This window comes from Pinus tabuliformis, chromosome Q (genome assembly GCF_031772625.1).
Source record: "Pinus tabuliformis cultivar Carrire ecotype Pingquan chromosome Q, CPIR1, whole genome shotgun sequence".
NCBI classification, from domain to species: domain Eukaryota; kingdom Viridiplantae; phylum Streptophyta; class Pinopsida; order Pinales; family Pinaceae; genus Pinus; species Pinus tabuliformis.
This window is the reverse complement of record NC_142296.1, coordinates 1,342,961,306-1,342,978,998: the sequence shown is the minus strand read 5'-3', so window position 1 is coordinate 1,342,978,998 and position 17,693 is coordinate 1,342,961,306.

Here is a 17,693-nt window from a genome sequence, read left to right as displayed (position 1 = left end):
GTTAAGAACATGTCATGAAACCCATGGGGAGCGTTTGATTATCCAATGCCTAAAATTCTACCCCCAGCGTGAGCCGAGTGTGATTCGAACTCGAAAATTTTGGCTCTGATACCATTTGTTGGAATCACGATAGGCAATAGAACAAAACGTGTTGGCATTGGTAAACAAACACATTCTCAGAGTTAACAGATCCTCGAGAGGTGGTTAAGCACATGCCACGAAACACACGAGGAGCATTGGATTATCCAATGCCAAACAATCCAAGGTATGACTTTGATTTTGAATTTGGTTTTATATGCTGATGGCTTACTCTTGACAGGAAATGAACCCTTGATAATCACAGTAACTGGGAGATGGTCTCTGAAGTGAAAAATGAATAATCATGGGTTGATGAATCAACTTATGAAGTTGGGAAAATAAAATCTATATTATAAAGCTATTGAAGAAGTGGATATGCAAATAATTGAACACTTCGATTGAATTTCAAGAAGTTGTAAAGAGATATTGTTGAACTCAACTTCAAAACTAGTAGTTGATTGAAGAATTGATGTTCTGTTTTGAACACACATCCGTATATATAAATTATGTGCATAGAACCTGAATGAATTTATGATTGAACCACTTCATTCACATTGAAGTTTCCATTGAGCACCCTTCGAGATATTACATGGAATGAACAATTTTTTTGTGGACTTAGACATTCTTCCTATGATGTATGACTACTTGGATATTATGATGATGATTGGGCTCATTATTGAAGAGATGAGCACATATGAGATCTACCTCTGGGTGAGATATACCATGATGTTATGGATGAGAGGTTTGTATATTTAAGCATGAATGAGGCAGGATGAAGAATATTTTCGGAGAGATGTTTGAGAAATTTCTGGATATTACATGGATACATTACGATGAAAAAGTGTGGGATTTGACTGGAAGAGAATCCCATATATACATGACACTGGAATACCTTCATATATTGAGACAATGTTGATGTATGAGACAAGTTTAGGCTTGTGGTGGAACCTACTTGAGAGGGAATATGACTATGGTATTTGATATTATGAATTGTATGAACATGATACTGATGCTATTACAGCATGATGATCAAGCTAATACTAGATATGAGCATGATGAGAACATCGATGAGCGAGGACACTGAGCCAACTCTCCCCCCCGTTGAGCTCTTAGGTGAGGAATTGAGATAAAGGTCTCCTAGGGTTGAGGGAACTCTGGACAATAGGGTCAAAGATTTTGTTCCCCTATCTGTTACCCATAGGATTGGAGATGCTACTCCCCTATCTTCATAGGGTAAGAGATGTTGATCCCCTATCTAGTCTATGCAAACTATACCGCAGTTGGCATCATACCCATGAGCCAAGCTTGTTGGGAATACCACTCCCCTTTTGGCCATCGATTTGAGAGTGTACTTGGGGTGTACATGCCAGCTTGATTATGATGTAGGTGTTCAACCACATGACTACTTAGAGTCATCGATGGGAAGATCAACAGGAAATAGGATTGGGTTGAGATTTTCTCCCCTATGCAATTCTGAGTTTAGAATGAGCTCTCTGATGTCATTCAAGGGTTGAAATGTGCTTCCTTGTGTGTTTGGATATCATATTTATTGATATGGGCTTGTAGTAGTAGCTCCTCCATGAGATTATGGGTTGATATATGCTCCCGATGTGGTTCCACATTGAGGTGTGCTCCCTGATGATATGCTCTCCGATGATGATGTCGGTCATAGATTTAACTCCCGCCGATATATCCACGAAGTAGCTTGATGAATAAAGGGTGGTAGATTATGCTCCCCTCTGATGAAAAATTCTTCTTATTTAAGATTCGAGAATCTTCAGCATCTGAGTAGGAAAAATCAAGAGATAAGAAGGAATTATCAAGATATGAATTCAGATGATTAGTGATGATATGAAATGATGAGATAATTGAGATTGGATATTATTTGATGATAGGATACACATGACATGTTGCACGTGGAATTCTCCCTAGTTGAGAGGGAGTGTTAAAATATGCAACTGTGGTCAAATTCCATCTTGGAAAACTCATTTGATGGAGATGATGATTTCATTGAATTCCTCTTTTTGAGAGGACCAAAATCAACGTAAAAATCACTCAAATCGGATAAGGGAAAGTATACTTATGATGAAAATCCCACATGTGCATATTTGATAAGGTCGTCCCTAAAGGAAAGTGGACCACCTTGGAAGGCTATAAATACAAGTGACCTCTACCTTATTTATAAACTATGATGAGACACTCTTATCTCTTGGTTTTGGATCGCACAGGTCAGAGTTAGGTCTGCGAAGGAATGGGTTCGCTCTGAGATGAAATTACAGGGTTCAAAGGTCCCATTTCAGTTTTAAGGTTTTGGGCCTCAGGCATTGTCACAACATATGAAGAAGTAGACCGTAGTCACTTGTACAAAAGCTCATTTATGCGACTAGATCCTTCCATTCACATAGACAACTCTCCTTCCATGCAATTGGGAGTTAGGTTCTTAGAATCTCAGTCGCTCGCTTGCCACAAAATAGATCCAACCCTAGTCGCTCACATGTCAGGCTTAAAGGTGTGACTGAGTTGTTATAATCACTTGAATGACTCCTCCTCTGTGCGACCGAGACCTAAATGATGGAACGTCAGTTGTCCAATGATTTCGCTTAGTGATCGCAAGGTTTGACAGTTGACTGTAGACAGTGAAATTTCATTATAGACTTCAAAATCATATTTTTGAGTATAAGCTTTGTTGGGTTCTTTTCATGGATTTTGTAGTTATTTTTGTTTTATAGTTGCATAGATGAAGATATGGATCATTGTACTCTATTTTACTGAATCATTTGATGAAAATCTACTAAGAAGAAAAATTTGAAAGGGTTTTCCCCATAGTTGGTTTTTCCCTAGTCTCTGACCAATCCTAGTGTCTCTATGTGTGAATTGTTTTCTTCTATTGTTCCTTTATGTTCCGTTGCATTTATGATGATGATATTTTTCTTTCTACATGGTTGCAATGTTGCTGAATAATGATGTAAATATGGATAATGTAATGATGTTATGGGGTGAATGTAATGTGTTAATGAAGAAATGTAGTTATCAAAGCAAAGAACAATATATCCCTAAGAAAAATTAACATGGTATCAGAGTTGGGCTAAAGAAAAGTCATGGATATCATTCCTATGATGACACCATCAATGGAAGAAAAAAGAGGATGGTGGAGATCTAAAATAGTCCTAGGGTTTGAAGAAAACCTTAGGAAATTTGTGTATTAGGGTTTTATGGATATCATGAGTTTAGGGTTTGAGAGAAACCCTATTTTATGGCAAATATTTGAGATATAAAGTCTAGAATCCATATCATGGTCAATGTGAAGATGTTCAGTACTTATATCAAATTTGATGAAGCCCTAGATGGGATAGTCTCTTTTAGGCTTGATTGCTAATAGAGTTGGTTGAAATACTGAAAGCATCAAGTGGAAAATGGATAGTGATGGCTCTTGAAGGTTGGTTCTAGAGGAAGAGGATCACCTCTCACTGAAGATAAGTTATTTTTTATTTATAATGCTTCTCTATATCCTTACTTTTGTTTATACTTTTGATATTATTATTGTTTTGATCATTACTTATACTTCATGCATGTATATTTGAGCATTTAGATGCTTATAACCTCTTGATGAGTTGTGATAAGTGGATCCTTCTTGAGGATCATGATTAGTGCAGGAAGAGGCATCTGATGAAAATGTAACAAAGCGCTACAAGTTGCCTATGTAAAATAAGAATGTGCACAAGTATTTGAATACTACAAGGTATGCATGGTATATTGTTTCAAAGTTATGTTTCAGTTGCAATGTTGATGGCAAGGTAAGCCATATGGTATGATGAGAATGTCTCCTTCTCAAATGGTTATGCATGCATATGAAAGTGATTTGGATTCATGGTTCTTATGATGAAATGGTGCACTTGATATTGAACAAGTATCTTACATAATGAATTTCTTGATTCTATGAATATACTTGGAAATATTGATTTCTGATACATTGGTATACTTTATGTTTGGCTAAAATCTATCATTTTTTATATCTTGATCCCATGAATAATTATATCACCTTGATTCTAAGACATGGTGACTTGATACTATTGATATTGAGCGTGGTAGCAATGATGATAAAAGTGTAACAATGAGATTGATATTAAAATTATTTTTTTGATCATGGTTATGATGAGCCTCATCATTGGGTAATTATATGGGCCTTAATTCACCTCCTAGCTTAGTCAAACCAACTTTTCTCACAACTTATTACATGTTTTTTATTATATTTTGTTTATGAGATGATTTAGAGTGGGATATTATGCCTAGTGGACTAATATGCATTGAATATAGGTTTGAAAGAGAAAATCAAGGAATTTTGGCAAAGACTAAAAATGAAACTTGAATGGGACAAGAGAGAGGGATTTAGGAGGTAAATCCTCCTCATTTACTCCTCCCCATTCGAATATTCCTCCATTTATCACACCAGCTCGGAGTGCAAGCAGCCAAGTCATGAGGATTAGAAGGAAACCGAGCAAGTGAGAGACAAAGAGCTAGTTTATCTTGAGTTTGGGAGCCGAGCCTCCCTAATTTTAAGGAAGTCGTTGGGGAAATCAGTTGTATAAGTAGAGAGGCCTAGAGCCTCATTAGAATTCAAACTTTTGTTGTAAAACTCTAAGTTATTTTTGAGCTCCAAACTTGTGGAAGATTTTGATGTAATTTTCTATTTTCGTAATAAGAATGAGTTGTGTTTTGAGCCAGCACTGAGTTAACTCAGAGGGCTGAAGCTCTTGGGTTAGGGCCCAACCCTAGCAGCCAAGGCTCCTCTTTTTTTATCTGTATGTTTAAACTTAGTTTCATAGATTCATTGTTAATTTGTCTTTAGAGGTATTTTCATTGCAAGTAGTGTAGATTTGATTAGTTGTTTATTAGTTTGCTTCCATTTGTGCCTTACTTCAGAAGTAGGGTAGCAGGGATAAAAGAAGCACCACAAGGCTATCAGCAGGTGTCTTGGCCTCACTTCTTCCCTCTGGGATCATGATTTGAGGAAGGTACTCTTATGAAGCCCCAAAAACACAGATTTGTATTTCTTTTATAAGCTTTAGAGTTTACTGTATTTAAGCTAGAATTTGATCAGTTTTGCAAAGTAGGATTTCATTGCCATCTCTTCTATCTTCATTCTTGTAGTAGATCTCATCCATGATTCCATTCCTTTTAGCAACTTTCCTCATGCATAAGGTAGACAATTAGTCATTAAATCTGCTTTTCTAGCTTATGAGAATTATTCTTATTTACATAGATTTTTGGAAATTACACATGTTTGATGCATAGAAGATGCTTGAGGAGTAGACAGAGACCTTATAGCCAACAATCACCTTCCACTTCATCCACCATAATCATTCCTTTCTTTCACCATTGCCTTCACTAATTTCAGCATTTTACATAGAAATTCTTCCAAACACATTGAGCAAATCCAACCATCTCCTAGCCTTGTTGTTGACTTATGAGTGATCCTAGCCCTTTTCTCACTCCATTCCACCCATCAACCACCTTCCCTAAGCCTTCCATCACCTCCAACACCTCTCGTTTTTCTCTCGGCTATATCCTATAGAAATACAGGGAATCATGTAGGTTTCTAGTACATCCTGTAGGTTTTCGTGTAGTGGCCTATTTTGAGGCCAAATTGAGGGAAAACCTCTAGGAAGCCACCAAAGGTCATCCAAGGGTCTCCCACACCATCCAACCATCTCTTAACCCTTCTAGCCATCCTCCAATATCCCTAAACCACCTACCACATCACCAAAATAAATTAGTTTGCATACTTTATTTTGCCTGAAAAGAAAAAAAAAAGACAAAAACAAATTTATTTCAGTCCCTTTACTTGCATAATAGTGATGTTTGATGCTTTTAACTTCCATGCTTAGACAATAGCATTTGTTTCATGTTAACTTAACATTATTACAACGTATATTTTCTTAGCAATTAATTAGGAAATGGTTTGATTTAGCATTAAATTTCGGTCTTTTTCATTATTGCAATAGATTAGCTCTCTCTTAGAGTATATTTCCCTTTATTCCATCAAGAAACCAAGCTTCTTATAAATCCATAGAAGTCTGGCTTGAAAACCCCAGTGGTCTCTTGCCATCTGAACAGTGACAAAAGGCAAAACCATCACTTTTACTTGTTTGTACAACACTGTCACCTCCAAGTTTGTACGAACCCCGGGTTGATAAAGTAAAGCTGGTAGCCTAGGAGTTGCAACATTCTTGCTGAAATACTGGCGCTCATCAGGTTATGCTTTTATGTGCTTAGTAATTATGGCATATTGTAAAATTCAAGGCCCTGACTTAATGGATATGTTATATGAAATATACCCCTATTAGCTATTTGACACTAACCCTTGATGAAAAATAGATGTCATGATGTGATGGTGAAGTAGTTGATGCTAACGTGTTATGACTATGATGGATATATGTTTGATATGCTAATGCATGACAATATTATAGACATGTTGATGACTTGAATAAAGATGATTGAAGTATTCAGAGGGAGAATCTCTCCATAAGATCCTTACTCCTATTACCATTGGAATTATATGTATATTATTTACTATTGAAATAATATTTATGGACATGAATAGAAAAATATAGGACATTGTTGATCCACAAAAAAATTATGATCTAAGAAGAGAGAGTTTTCCCTTACTCTAAGCCTCAGTCACGCAGAAGAAGGGTTACGGGTATGACTGTAGTCTTTCAAATGCAAAAAAGTAAGGTTAAGGGTGAGATTGTAGCCTCCTTACCACTTGTAGGTAAGGCCTATGGGTGCGAGTATGCCTGCTAGACACAAGAATGAAGTTATGTGTATAAAATCAGAAGTACACCTAAAATATGCCAGGCCTATAGATGTGGAGCAGACAACAGAAAGATATCTGAGAAGGAAAGTTTGAATGCTTACTATAATATGAATATCTAGACTGAACTTGTGTTTGCAGGTGATGGGGACATGCATATAGATATATCATTATGTTTGAAGTTTATGCTACAAGGTTTTGACATGATTTTCCTGTTTAATATAGATAAGCAGTGTTTGGAGTTTTGACATGATGCTTGATAATGACTTAGAACTTTGATTTGATGTTGAGATATGTTTTGGACTATAGATCTCACTATGATAGTGAATTTGGGATTTGACCTGATGACTAATGATTTGATTTGACGACTGATGATTTTCCTTGATGACAATGTTATGTGGGCATAGTGACTTTCAATGACTAATATCGGTATTCAATAATGGTATTTTATTGGCCTCATTGTTCTTAGCATAATGGTTGAAGTATTGACACTTGTGCTTTAGTGTGAAGTAATCTGAAAATGAATGGATGGAACCTGGATAACTTATTCTTCATGTATGCATTTGCATATGGTGACTTATATATATTAAATACTGATGTAGAGTTGATTAGCCATTAGTGAATTGAGTGAAAATCGAAAGCACAGAAAACGAAGAAAACTACTGGAGAAAAACACTTTACGATAGCTGATAAACCATAAGAAAGATGCAAAAAAGAAGTGTAAACAGTGAAAACACAGATATACCAGATAGTGATATTGATTATGGAGTTCATCCCTAATGGACTACATCTCTGGGTCCGCTTTCAAGATGGGCGACCGTTTTATTAAGAATTAGAAGAAGAATTGGATTACACAGTGATTTATTCAGACTGAACTTGCACAAAAGCAATTCTAAACACTGTCATCAGATAGCTCTCTGAACCAGCTTTCCAACGCCGCTTACAGTTTCCAAATCCAACTCTCGATGCTCCCGAAACTCAGAAAACAAAATTCACCTCTAACCTCCAGAACTTGCACAAGAAAAATGAAAACTCTCCTTCTCTGTCTTCATTGAAGAATTTTGCCTTTATAGGCTTTTACATGCATAAAAACAACCTCTATCCATCTTTCGATTGAATCAGCTAACTTCTGGGTTGATTTAAGGTTTGTTTTGACACCTAGGGTCACCTTTAGGCCTAGCCATGGTCTTCGAATTAATTTAAAAATCAATTAACACATAAAAACCCACAAATAGACCATATAATAACTAAAATCACTAGATGCCAGGGAAAACCGGTGGTGAAGGTTGATGACTACACATGTGAGCGCTGGACCAATCCTGCGGTCAGTGTGTCGACGGTTCCGCTGCAGTTTTCAAAATGGTTAACTATATCCCCGTTCACATGCAAACACGGTCCCGATACGGTTTAGGATACCGTTAGGGACTGCAATGAACTCTGAAGGTTTAACAAACTTTGTTCACATGACCTCTGACGCGGTTAGACTGACCACGCGGTCAGAGGTCTGTGTTTTAACATTTTTGTAATGCTTTTAATACATATACAAAGGCCAATAGTTATATGGCTATAGTATTAAGGTTAGGACTTTAGGTTGAATAGGTTTAGGATTTATTTTAAAAACCCATGTGTAAAACATTGTCACAATGCGACGTTCGTGACTTCGTCACATGATGACAATAAAGCCATGCACATCGTCGACTCCAGTTACCTTTGCAATGACAACTCGGACAATGAATCTATACCACTAACGACACTGATGTCGACACATCAAACCTACAGAGTCAAATGACAAAACACATGTCGTCGACCAAACCCTGGGGAACTGTCGACAACCAGGTGCTAAACCACATCTCTGTTGAATGCCATAAAACCATAACTATGAACATTACCTGAACAACCTGATCATTACCAACACTGTCGATCTGTCGAAGCTAAACTGAAGCGACGATACTGAACGACACCCATGACACTAATGACGACACTTTGAACATCTGTACAATTGGATCGATGGATCCTCCTGGATCATTCCTCTCCACTTGAAAGCTTTTGGACCACAAAAGTTTGACTAATTAAATAGTCGATGAGGGTAGTACTCCCTCTCTTTCCATATTGACCTGACGATGTACCAATACATTCGATCAATCAACTGCATGCGATGACCCTGATGATGTTGACCATGATACATTTTGATTCGGTGACCTATTTCTTCCATCCACAGTTTGTACAATTTGGGACGATGGGTGAACAACATGTTATCAACATGGCAATTGAATTCTTTCCACGAAGAATCATGAGTTAGTGATTCATAAACATCTTTGAAAATAGTATTTGTAGAACTTTTTTCAATACATCTGATGGGTATTAACAATATACATTCCGTAATAACTAAAATATTCAAAGACTCCTTTGATTTTGATTTTGTATCAATTACTTGAATTGATTTACTTTCTTGTTGACTGATTACTAAGCAAATTTGCTACCCATAACTCATCCAGCTGTGATGTAAAGACTGCTGCAACTTAGTTTGATTCTGAAAGTATCTAAGTAATTATTGATTTAATTGAATCACTATGTCTATTAACTGATATTTCCATTGATTAACACTTTTAGTTAATGCATTAGTTTTCAAACCTTGGTAAGGAAACTTTAGATCTGCTTTTGAAAATTCTTTGTCACGAAAAATTATAGATATCCTCTCCACTTGAAGAGAGGTTTCATTACTTTTAAAAGCATGAAATGATGATGCAATACTAAATAAATGTGACACTAACTTTCCCCAATACTGACCTGCACCCCTGAAACTGAAATTAAGCATACCATCTGAAACAAGTCTCTGATTAGACTCACATGTACCATTCCCTGCCATACACTGCTAATGATGATATCTTCTATAATTCAGTTGAATGAATGAATTGAGATTCATTTTTGTCTTTAAGAAGATGTTTTGTAAGACATTAAATGTATCTCATGTTGCTTATCCTGTTCATGAATAAGATTTCTTGGAAAATAATTAACCACCTTAATTGATTGATCTATAAACTAAATCTTGCGTATCGAACAATCAACCTGATTTTGTTCCTTAATAACCATGAGTACATATTTACTTGAACTTATAAACTTCTTAACTTGATTTGACAATTAAATCCAAGTTTGATTTGACTTTATGTGCCCTAACAATAAATTCAAACCCTTCTTTCTTTATGTGATATTTATGTTCTCTTTTGTAAAAGACTCCATCTCTATCATAAAGATAAGGACTCCCTAAGACAACTCCACAAATGTCTACTGGGAGCACATCTAACTCCACTTCATCAATGTACTTACATGTAATTGCAAATTTTAACTGACACTACTTTGTGACATGTATCTGAGTTGATTTATTAATCCAACTTAATGGGTATGGTCTTGGATGACTCTGTGTTTCCAATCCCAATTGATTAACTATATGTTCAGATATTAAATTTGCTTGCGATCCACTGTCAAACATTGTGTCAATCTTTATATGCTTAGCAGTTATCCTTATGTGGAAGAGTTCAACTCATTTATCCTCATGTGGAGGATTTATGTTTGAAGAAGATACATTAGATTTTGAAATTGAACCATTATCAAAAGTTTTACTTGTCGTAACCATGGCGGTTATTTTCCATTCATCACCTGAATCTGAACCGAGGTCTTGCTGGACTGCTACTATGGCCTTCTTTTCATCCTTCGCCTTAAGGAACTTTTTGGGCTTAAGTTCTCGATGAAGTTCCAGCACTTCAATTCATCATGATCGATTCTCTGACAATGAGAACAGGTAGGTCTTTCCTTCTGAATGATCACTGATTTCTTTCTCTTCGAAATGTTCCCCCTACTGTCTCTGGATTATCTATTTTCCATCTCTTTGGATGACTGAGATGACAACTTGAATGGTTTTCCACCTGATTCAATATGTATGGCCTGAACACACACCTCCTCAAAATCATCAGGATTAAACATTAATAAAGTATGCTGCAAATATGAATGTAAACTACCGATATATTTTAACAAAGTTTCTCATGTATCCAATGAAATACCAAGTGCCAACGCTTTCTTCCTGAACTCCTAAGTAAACTCTTGAACACTCTGCCATTTACCTTGCCTCAGATGCTGCAATCAATAGAAGCTTGTTGCATGTATCCTAAACGATAGAACTATTTCCTAAGAGCTTTCAAAAACCTAGACCATGAAGAGATAACTTTTCCTGTTTGATTTACATATAACTTTGATTTTCTTTCCCACCAGATTAAAGTTTTTCCCCCCCCATAGTATAAGTGTAGATAACTAAATTTTAGTTTTATCTTTAGAAATGTTCTGAATGCAACAATACACTTCTAACTGCTTTATCCAATTATCTAACTTTTCAAGATTCATTTCACCATCATAAACAGGTAACTCAAATTTAACATCAAGTTTCAAAAGAGATGACTTCTTAGGTTTCTTATCCATTTCAGATGCTGCACTAGAAGAAGAAGAACAACAACAAGAAGAAGATGATGGAGATGATGGAGGTGAAGGAGGTTTATCATTCTTTCCTTTACCTTTGTCCTTCTTTGATTCCTTCGAAGAGGTTGCTGCATCTCTCACCTTCTTGTCTTCATACAATTCTCCCAACATCTGTTCCATATTTAAGAATACCTGCTGAAATTGTTCCTCACTCATCTTAGTCTCAGTGTTTCCACCTACATTGGGTCCTGACATGGTCAATTTCCGAACAACTCGTCACTTTCCAATCTCTGGATCGATCTGCTCAAGGATTCCTTCTCCTCGTTGTGACTTAGACCTAGTTAACATTCAATGGCAACTCTACAAATGAAAACCTACTCTGATACCAAATTATATGATCTAATATGATCATATATTAAATATTGATGTAGAGTTGATTAGCCATTAGTGAATTGAATGAAAACCGAAAGCATGGAAAATGAGGAAAACTACTGGAGCAAAACACTTTACGACAGCTGATAAACCATAAGAAAGATGCAAAACAGAAGTGTAAACAGCGAAAACATAGATATACCAGACAGTGATATTGATTACGAAGTTCGTCCCTGATGGACTACGTCTCGGGTCCGCTTTCAAGATGGGTGACCGTTTTATTAAGAATGAGAAGAAGAAGTGGATTACACATGGATTTAGTCAGACTGAACTTCCACACGGGAAAATTTTACACTGTCATTAGATATCTCTCTAACCAGCTTTCCAAGGCCACTTACGGTTTCCAAATCCGATTCCCGATGCTCCTGAAACTCAGAAACAAAATTCCCCTCTAACCTCCAAAACCTGCACAAGAAAACTGAAAACTCTCCTTCTCTGTCTTCATTGAAGAATTCTACCTTTATAGGCCTTTACATGCATAAAACCACCTCTGTCCATCTTTGGAATGAATCAACTGACTTCTGGGTCGATTTATGGTTTTTTTTGACACCTAGGGTCACCTTTAGGCCTAGTCATGGTCTTCGAATTAATTTAAAAATCAATTACATAAAAACCCAAATAGACCATATAATAATCGAAACCGCTAGCTGTCAAGGAAAATTAGGTGGAGGTTGATGACTATGCATGTGAGCGCTGGACCAAGCCTGTGGTCAATGCACCGGCAGTTCCGCTGCGGTTTTCAAAACGGTTAACTGTATCCCGTTCACATGCAAACTTGGTCCTGATACGGTTTATGATAGCGGTTAGGGATTGCGATGAACTTCGAAGGTTTAACAAACTTTTTTCACATGACCTCCGACGCAGTTAGACTGACGCGTGGTTAGAGGTCTGTGTTTTAACATTTTTGTAATGTTTTTAATACATATACAAAGGCCGAGAGTTATATGGCTATAGTTTTAAGGTTAGGACTTTAGGTTGAATAGGTTTAGGATTTATTTTAAAAACCCATGTGTAAAACATTGTCACAATGTGACGTTCGTGACTTCGTCACATGATGACAATAAACCCATGCACGTCGTCGACTCCAGCTGCCTTTGCAACGACAACTCGGACGATGAATCTATACCACTGACGACACTGATGTCGACACATCAAACCTGAAAAGTCGAACAACAAAACACATGTCGTCGACCAAACCCTGGGGAACTGTCGATGAACTCAAGTCGACAACCAGGCGCTAAACCACATCTCTGCTGAATGCCATAGAACCATAACTACGAACATTACCTGAACAACCTGATCATTACCAACATTTTTGATCTGTTGAAGCTAAACTGAGCGATGACACTGAATGACACCCATGACACTGATGACGACACTTTGAACATCTGTACAATTGGATCGATGGATCCTCCTGGATCATGTTGGCATGATAATAAATGAAGTCATGACTTGATGAGAGCTCTACCTTCCACCTGGTCTAAAGAATCTGATACAAATGATATTGATGAGTTTGATATTAGTGTTGATATGAAAACAATGATTCATGTAAGGCTAAGCATATTTCTTTGGTAAAGTGTTATGTTTACAGAAAGATTTGTGCAAAGCAAGCTCCTTGATATAGATATATTTGCATTGACAATTATCTAGTGAAGCCAAAAATATGTGTTGATACAAACCTATACTTCAGAATTGTTCCAAGGTATGACTTTGATTTTGAAATTGGTTTTATATACTGATGGTTTACTCTTGACAGGATATGAGCCCCTGGTATCTGAAATGAAAAATGAAGAATCATGGCCTGAAGAATCAAATTCTGAAGATGGGAAAAGAAAATATATATTGCAAAGCTATTGAATAACTGAAGATGAAAATCCTTAGACACTTCGATTGAATTTCAAGAAGTTGTAAAGAGATATTGTTGAATTCAACATGGAAACCGACAATTGATTGAAGCATTGATGTTCTGTTTTGAACACTAGTCCATATATATATACTATGTGCATACAACCTAAATGAATGTATGATTGAACCACTTCATTCACAATTAATTTTATGCCCTTCAAGATATTTTGCATGGAATGAACAATTTTTTTTGGACTTAGATATTCCTCCTGTGATATGTGACTACTTGGATGTTCTGATGATGGTTAGGACCGTTATTGACGAGATGAGCACATCTAAGTGTTGCCTTTGGATGAGATATGCCATGATGTTTTTGAGGAAAGGTCCATAGGTTTAAGCACGACTGAAGTTGAGTACGAGTTTTCTAGCATGGCTAGCTAGGAGGTAGGATGAAGAAGCATTTTAGAGAGATGTTTGAGAAAGTTTTGGATATGACATGGATATATTGTGATGAAAAAGAGTGGGATCCGACTGGTAGAGAATCCCACATATAGATGAGACTAAAATACCTTCATATATTGAGACACTGTAGATGTATGAGAAAGATTAGGCTTGTGGTTGGCCCCTCCTTGAGAGGGAGGATGACTATGGTATCCTTTTATGATATATATATATTTTTCTAATATGATATTTGATTTCATGACCTGTATGAACAAGAGACTGCTCGCATTGCAACATGATGATAAAGTTGATACTAGATATGAGTATGAAGAGAGAATCGCTGATCGAGGACACCAAGCCAACTCTTCCCCTTATTGAGCTCCCAGGGTGAGGAATTGAGATAGAGGGATCTTGGGTTGAGGGAACTCTAAACAATAGTGTCGTAGATGTTTCTCCCTATATGTTACCCATAAGGTTGGAGATGTTGCTCCCCTATATTCATAGGGTTGTATACGTTTCTCCCCTACCTTGTCTATGCAAAGTATACCCTAGTTGGCATCATACCCACAAGTCAAGCTTGTTGGGAATAACACTCCCCATTTGGCCAATGGGTTGAGAGTGTACTTAGGGTGTGAAACCCAAGTTGATTATGATGCAGGTGTTCTAGCACGACTTCTTAAAGTCATTGATGCGAAGATCAACATGTAATAGGATTGGGTTAATATTTTCTCCCTATGCGATTTTGGATAGAGAATGAGTTCCCTGATGTGATTCCAGGGTTGAGATGTGCTCCCATGTGTGTTTGGATATCCTCTTGATCGATCTGGGGTTGTAGTAGTATCTCCCCCATGAGATTCTAGGTTGAGATATGCTCCCCGATGTGGTTCCACGTTGAGATTTTCTCCCTGATGATATGCTCTCTGATGATGATGCGAGTCATAGATTTAACTCCATGCTACTTTATTTTGGTAGTAGCCCAATGAATAGAGGGTGGTAGCTTAGGCTCCCATCCGATGACAAATTCTTCTTCTTTTAGATTTGAGAATATTCAACATATGAGCAAGGACAATCAAGAGATAAATATGAATGAGAAAGAAATGAATTAAGGTGATCAGTGATGATACGAAATAATGAGATACTTGAGATTGGATATGATTTGATGACAAGATACACATGACATGATGCAGGTGGAATTATCCCTACTTGAGACGACTGATGATTTTCCTTGATGACAATGTTATGTGGTCATAGTGACTTTCAATGACTAATATCGGTATTCAATAATGGTATTTTATTGGCCTCATTGTTCTTAGCATAATGGTTGAAGTATTGACACTTGTGCTTTAGTGTGAAGTAATTTGAAAATGAATGGATGGAACCTGCATAACTTATTCTTCGTGTATGCATTTGCATATGGTGACTTATATTATGATCATGAGGATGACTTGATGAAATTTGGATTGATATTGTTTGATAAATGACAACTTGTTGTGATATAATATGATCATATATTAAATACTGATGTAGAGTTGATTAGCCATTAGTGAATTGAATGAAAATCGAAAGCACAGAAAACAAAGAAAACTACTGGAGAAAAACACTTTACGATAGTTGATAAACCATAAGAAAGATGCAAAAAAGAAGTGTAAACAGTGAAAACACAGATATACCAGATAGTGATATTGATTATGGAGTTCATCCCTAATGGACTACATCTCTGGGTCCGCTTTCAAGATGGGCGACCGTTTTATTAAGAATTAGAAGAAGAATTGGATTACACAGTGATTTAGTCAGACTGAACTAGCACACAAGCAATTCTAAACACTGTCATCAGATATCTCTCTGAACCAGCTTTCCAACGCCGCTTACAGTTTCCAAATCCAACTCCCGATGCTCCCGAAACTCAGAAAACAAAATTCACCTCTAACCTCCAGAACCTGCACAAGAAAAATGAAAACTCTCCTTCTCTGTCTTCATTGAAGAATTCTGCCTTTATAGGCTTTTACATGCATAAAAACCACCTCTATCCATCTTTGGATTGAATCAGCTAACTTCTGGGTTGATTTAAGGTTTGTTTTGACACCTAGGGTCACCTTTAGGCCTAGTCATGGTCTTCGAATTAATTTAAAAATCAATTAACACATAAAAACCCACAAATAGACCATATAATAACTGAAATCACTAGATGCCAGGGAAAACCGGGTGAAGGTTGATGACTACACATGTGAGCGCTGGACCAATCCTGCGGTCAGTGTGTCGACGGTTCCGCTGCAGTTTTCAAAATGGTTAACTATATCCCCGTTCACATGCAAACACGGTCCCGATACGGTTTAGGATGCCGGTTAGGGACTGCAATGAACTCTGAAGGTTTAACAAACTTTGTTCACATGACCTCCGACGCGGTTAGACTGACCACGCGGTCAGAGGTCTGTGTTTTAACATTTTTGTAATGCTTTTAATACATATACAAAGGCCAATAGTTATATGGCTATAGTATTAAGGTTAGGAATTTAGGTTGAATAGGTTTAGGATTTATTTTAAAAACCCATGTGTAAAACATTGTCACAATGCGACGTTCGTGACTTCGTCACATGATGACAATAAAGCCATGCACATCGTCGACTCCAGCTACCTTTGCAATGACAACTCGGACAATGAATCTATACCACTAATGACACTGATGTCGACACATCAAACCTACAGAGTCAAATGAAAAAACACATGTCGTCGACCAAACCCTGGGGAACTGTCGACAACCAGGTGCTAAACACATCTCTGTTGAATGCCATAAAACCATAACTATGAACATTACCTGAACAACCTGATCATTACCAACATGTCGATCTGTCGAAGCTAAACTGAAGCAACGATACTGAACGACACCCATGACACTAATGACGACACTTTGAACATCTGTACAATTGGATCGATAGATCCTCCTGGATCATTCCTCTCCACTTGAAAGCTTTTGGACCACAAAAGTTTGACTAATTAAATAGTCGATGAGGGTAGTACTCCCTCTCTTTCCATATTGACCTGACGATGTACCAATACATTCGATCAATCAATTGCATGCGATGACCCTGATGATGTTGACCATGATACATTTTGATTCGGTGACCTATTTCTTCCATCCACAGTTTGGACAATTTGTGACGATGGGTGAACAACATGTTATCAACATGGCAATTGAATTCTTTCCACGAAGAATCATGAGTTAGTGATTCATAAACATCTTTGAAAATAGTATTTGTAGAACTTTGTTCAATACATCTGATGGGTATTAACAATATACATTCCGTAATAACTAAAATATTCAAAGACTCCTTTGATTTTGATTTTGTATCAATTACATGAATTGATTTACTTTCTTGTTGACTGATTACTAAGCAAATTTGCTACCCATAACTCATCTAGTTGTGATGTAAAGACTGCTGCAACTTAGTTTGATTCTGAAAGTATCTAAGTAATTATTGATTTACTTGAATCACTATGTCTATTAACTGATATTTCCATTGATTAGCACTTTTAGTTAATGCATTAGTTTTCAAACCTTGGTAAGGAAACTTTAGATCTGCTTTTGAAAATTCTTTGTCACGAAAAATTATAGACATCCTCT